Raw genomic sequence first — 6,000 nt, 5'->3', positions numbered from 1 at the left:
CATGTTTTATCGCAATTTCATAAGCTAAAAATCGCTAATTTATTATGCTGTCACTGATTAGAATGTTATGGATGCCTCACTGGTGCTGGTCTAAAACATAATAAATAAAATCTTTGAAAAATAAAATCTAAATTAATATAAAATAACAAATTAAGGCAAATTAAGTGACAATAATCTTATACTATATTGTTTCCACTTGTTAAACAGCACAATACAGAAGGCTCATCAGGCAGATTACAAAAACAGGAACAAGGCTGCAGTGGATATAAAAAGTATACACACACCGCTGTTCAATTGACAGGTTTTTGTTTTGTAAAAGAATTTTGACCAAGATAAATCTTTTTTTTTTTTTAAATCCACCATTTATGTGACCTAGAATTTGTACAACTCAACTCATTTGTTTTAGTATCTTTTTAAGAGGGGAGGTAAAACTAGACAACTGAAATAAACTTGAATGTGATTGACTTGGACTTGATGTTTAACTTGTTGCCTTCTTAGCCAGGTCACCATTGAAAAAGAGATGTTCTGTTTTAACTGGTCTTTTACCTCGTTAAATAAAAAATAAATCTGGTTGCACAAGGATGCAGTCCCTCTTACAACTGGCATGTGGCTGTGTTCAGAAGTAACCAATAACATTCAAGCTCATGCTCAATAGGAGTCCACACACCTGCCACCACTTTAAAATTAAGTGGAAAAAAACAACAGCACATACATAGGGCCTTGCAGAAACATTATTTGCCTTATCCACTAAAATGACTGAATGAAGAAGCTGTTTGCTGAGCAGACTTATAAAGTGTGTGTGTGAGAGAGAGAGAGAGAGAGAGAGAGCGAGCACAGAACGTACCAGAGAAGATGCATGTTTTAGTCACCTATGACCATAAAATAGTGCTAATATAGCCATAAACACAGCCAAAACAATAGCAAAAACATCTGCAACTTACCGGAAGGTGTTTTCTCAACTTAGAAGTGGGCTGAAATATCGAAGTTTGGGAAGTGACAAAACTATGCTCCATGTTAAAGCTGTTGTTTTTCATAGTCTGTAATATAAACATGAGTCGCGCGCGCCTGTCATGAATCCCTTTGATTGGTCCGCGAAGACCAACAGAAGACTTTGTGTGCTGACATGTGACTTTCCTGTGTCGTTTGGTTGGTGAACTTGAGTCAAACATCACTGTGGTAATCACGGTGGATTGGAGCAACGGCGCCCGACCCGGAAGTCGAAAACGAAAGTCTAAAAATAGATCGCGCAGCTAAATATTGATAAATGAAACTGGGGAACGGCGTGTAGATTATTGTAACGGAGTAAAAGTATTGTTTCTTCTTAACATAAATACTTGAGTAAAAGTAAAAAGGGTTCTTCATTAAAACTAATCTGACAAGTACAACTTTTCCAAAATGTTACTTGACTAAATGTGACGGAATAAATGTAGCGCGTTCCTACTCTCCTCTGATGATAGCAATATAAAGTATAATATGAACTTTAACAATGCTGTGTTTGGCAACTCAAGCGAGATGGCCTTTTTTTTTTCTTTCCTGAAAAGAAGTGATTTTGAAGATTCGAGGATTCCACAAGACAGTGATGAAATTTTCTTTTCTTGTTTCTCTGCCACTTTTTTTAATGCTGTTATATTTTGCTGCAATCATTTTGCGAGGTGGTAATGCTCAACATTAATCTGGAAACTACTTACTTATAGCTGTTTGGTGTGGTGTTGTTTAAATGACTTTGAGCTGTGTATTTAATGTATTTACAATTTCACAAGTAACTAGATAAGAATTTCCTTTTCTTGGGGTTGTTTGAAGTGGTTGGAAACCTTCAGTATAAGCGGTAAGTGACGTCGTCACAACCATCACAACAAAAGTGTTCATATTGTATACACTTTTTGTTGTAGTCTTTGATTAAGAACAATTCTTGAAGGTTTTTGCATGTCAAACAGTTAAGCCTGAGGGGATCAGTATGTGCTAGAAAAGTAGTCTAAGGGAAATAAGCAGGTAACAGGAGAAGCTCCATCAGGACTAAAGGTGGTGGGGAGACCGGTGAAAGATGCTGTCACCCCCTCCCCCCCTACCCCGCTTGACCTCAATGTACCCCCCCTTGTAAAATTCCACGTGAGCAAATGCAACAAGAGAGACACCAAAAAAACTAACACAGAATTCCCCCTCGGCTCATGAAACATTTTATGCCAGAGCTATTTAAGAAACTCGTATATTACCACCAATGTTTTTTCTTTAGTGAAGGGGAAATATCATTATTGCTCAATAGCTGATAACAGTTAATGTGTTGCACTTTTTAATCAGCATCTGACATTAACTATAAGCAGCTGGCTGCGGCATTTATAGAATAATCTGAAATTTCCTTATATCACTTTTCCAGCTGCCGAGAGTGAGCAGCATCTGGCAAGAAGCCTGTTCTTGCTTAGAAGCATATTCCCCCTCTCTATATTTTCTATGCATTATATGGTGTTGCATGAATATGGAGTCATGGTTAAGTTAGTCCCAATTAAGCTCACCCTGCATAGACAAAGAAGCGTCAATGTCACTGCCTCTGCTTGATAACGTATCATAATGGCAACTAGGTATAAGCTTCATCTTTGATCATTACGATTACCTTCCATTGTGTTGATTAATCATGTCTTGAAGCAAATGAGACAAATTTGCTTCAAGAAAAGGATACATCTTCAAACTACTGCACTGTTTGTCCACAACCAGCAGAGGCACTGTTGATATAACATAAGACACACAAGTCGAAAGAACAATTTATGGCTTTCTGTTTCTTTGCTGTGAACTATATAGCCAGTCTGAGACTTAACTTGGAAGCTCCCTTAAAGCCCCCAGTAGCCCCCCATTTTATGGAAAACAGTTCCTTGAATTGAAATTTTATTCAGATGCACAATTCCCACATGTTTTAGCTATTGCAGACAGTTCAACCTTGAATATTTAACATGAAATGGAAAACCTGATGGAGAAGAGGCACAAAGGATCCATCACACCTACATGAAATTATTCTTTGTATCCCTCAAACCAATGGTGTTAAGGTGATGATATGATATGGTATGATGTGTTTCCTGTGTCATGTTTGAAGAGTTCTCTGTATATTTGCTGCTATGGTTGCCTAAATCCCATGCTTGTGCCTGGAGTTGTTATTGTTGTTCACTTACTGTAATAGATTAAAAAAAAACAAAAAAACATATTCTATCTTCATCCTGAAGGCTTTTGCATGTCTTTGGTCCCATTGACACTCCCCTCAAACAGCTTCTCATGACAATTTAGTAGAAAATCATGGAACATCAAGCATCATATATGATATGATAGGATATTTTTTTTAAATGATTAATAATTTCAGGTACTTGGATTTGGATTTGTGTGGGAAATGCAATATTCACACATTAAATTCCAATTTGTCCCCCCCATACTACAATTTTCTTTTCTCCTGACATGATTGTGATTTTATTCTTATGTATTATTTCCTCCCCCTCCCAAAACAAAAAAAAAACTATTTGAATTGACCATGTTGATTTTACCTGTATATGTCCGAACAAACAAATGAAGGATTTTCAACACAATCAAGTAATCCTGTTAGATAATTATGATATTAAAATAACAAAACACAGCTTCTGCAGGCTAGAGAGTGTTTAATGTGACATCCCCTTCGACTTGAGTAATAGGGTGCTCCCTGTAACCTAAATGCAATGGAACCCTCATTAATGTCATTGCTAATCTCTTTATCTGTCCAATTCTTAATATCAAAAGGGCTTCACGAGAAAATTACCCAGCCCGCCATATCTGCAATAGATTTGTATTTGAGCATTGTTGGTATCTTCAGCTTTTGTGTGTGTGCGTGTGTCAGCTCCATTTGACATCCTTATGCATCAATGGCACGTGTGAGGGACAGATGGATCTCTTTCACTCATTTTAAGTGGTCTTGGGCTAATTTAGATAGTGTTTTTCCATAAAAGCCTGATTCACTGTCGACTCATCTGCATCGGAACAAGTGGTCGCCTGATTTCCTTTGGTGTCAGCGCGGCACGTTCCAGTGAGTTGCACATTAAGACCTGCTCTGGAACGTGCTCTGTTGCTGTTGGAGTGCAGAGAGCCACATATTTTGGCCACATGTGTGCTTCAGACACAAAAGCCCAAATGGAACACACATTGGGACACAAGAAGTGCTGCGTGTGCAATTGCATTCCTGGAAGCAGACTCACAGGCTGACAGTAAAAATGCATGCCATGGGATGAATGGTATTTTGGGAATTATTTAAACACATCACATTGTTATCATTTTATTTCAGATTTTTTTTCTTTAATAGTTTGAAGATGTATCCTTTTATCTTTTTTCTGCACTGACTTGCAGACAGAGGGCAGCATTTATCTATTAAACAAGAACCATACATGATTGTTGCTCAACGTTCAGTTGCTGTTCCTTTCAAATTGGCCTATTTAAACTCCTTTTGAATCAATTCATTGGTTCGTTCAATCAGCCACAATTTGGATGGGGGGGTTACAAAGATAAATATACATAATATGCACTTATAACAATATTAAACAACACTATGGTCTTTTTGTGTGTTGTTTTTTGTTTGTCTTTTTTTTGTAACCACTAACTCCTGTCATATTTTATGGCTGATTGTGTTGAAATTTTGATAACCTCTGTAGTGTTATGGGTCCAATTCTGCTTTTGGAATATTTTAAAAAGACAATCATAATTCCCTCATTCCCTTGTCTGTAAAAATGTAGTATAAAATAGTATAGTATAGTATAAAACATGCATGCTATATTTTCTCCATTGACTCAGGAAATTGTCCAAGATGTGCTGTAACCGACGTGCATGTTGGAATAGACTCGATTTGAATAAAGTGGAGACTGTGGAGTATAATACTGCAGTGTCGAAAGGCAAGAAACCGCAACATGGTAAGCTAAGGTTAACATTGTGTTTATTCCTTTTCTTTCTATAGTGGCGCTTTTCCATTACAAGTTCCAGAACCGGTACAATGGAAAAGGGGCTTTTGTGTATCCTTGGTTCACCTATACCTAGTTGGTATTGACTCGGCACACTTGGAACAATGGCTAACTCGGTACTAAAAATAATACCTGGCATTTAGTACCTGTTTTTTTTTTTTTTTTTTTTTTTTAAATTATTATTTATTTATTTTTACTGTCAAATGTAATATTTGGTCAAAGATTTATTCTCACCTGTTATCACCTTTCATTCCCCTCGATGCTCTCAAGCATAGTAATTGTTAAGAGTAACCTAGGTGTACCGTACATGTTGTTTCAACTCATAACTTACGCAAAGTTGCATGTTGGCTTGGACAGTAGGGCAAAGGGAGAAGAGAACATTAAAATATGATAAAGTAACAAGCAGTACTTACTGGCGTCCCTCAAGGCCATGCAATAGAGCCCACACTAAGCCAAACGCAGGAAACTCTGAGATAAAAACTCACTCCTTGAAGGTGAATGATTATATAAATACATGAAATTATTAATTGTTGATCCTCAAATGCGATCTGTGTCAAAAGTCACCTTCAACCTATTTCTTAAATGCTTGCCACCTATTTATTTTCAATATACATTGAACATTATGCTGTAGATTTCAAGTGCAATTAAAAAGATATGACTACAATTTAAGAATGGTTCATGTTGTGAAAGCATGTTGACAAAAACCTTGTTGGCTTGTGTTATTATAAAGTGAGGTGAGACAAAACCCAGACTGTGCACATACATCCCCCATAGCAAACCTTTTAGAAAAAAAAAAAATAAAATAGTGCAACATTTTCAAGCAGATCCGTTCAGTTTACTTTTAACTGTTTCGGCCCGTCTGTCTCACACCTGGTTTGCTGAGTGTGGCGCTGAACAGAGCACACTCTGTTCTGGGCCCAGACAAATCAGCCGAGCCATACGGAAAGTAAATCAGCTCCACATTCATTAAACATAAAAAAAGAAGCTGTGGGCAGATTTATTTCATTCATTGGATTTCTCGACCATTTTCCCCTTCAGACGAGTTAAC

This window comes from Phycodurus eques, chromosome 7 (assembly GCF_024500275.1).
Source record: "Phycodurus eques isolate BA_2022a chromosome 7, UOR_Pequ_1.1, whole genome shotgun sequence".
NCBI lineage: Eukaryota > Metazoa > Chordata > Actinopteri > Syngnathiformes > Syngnathidae > Phycodurus > Phycodurus eques.
Note: the sequence above shows the minus strand (reverse complement) of the source record.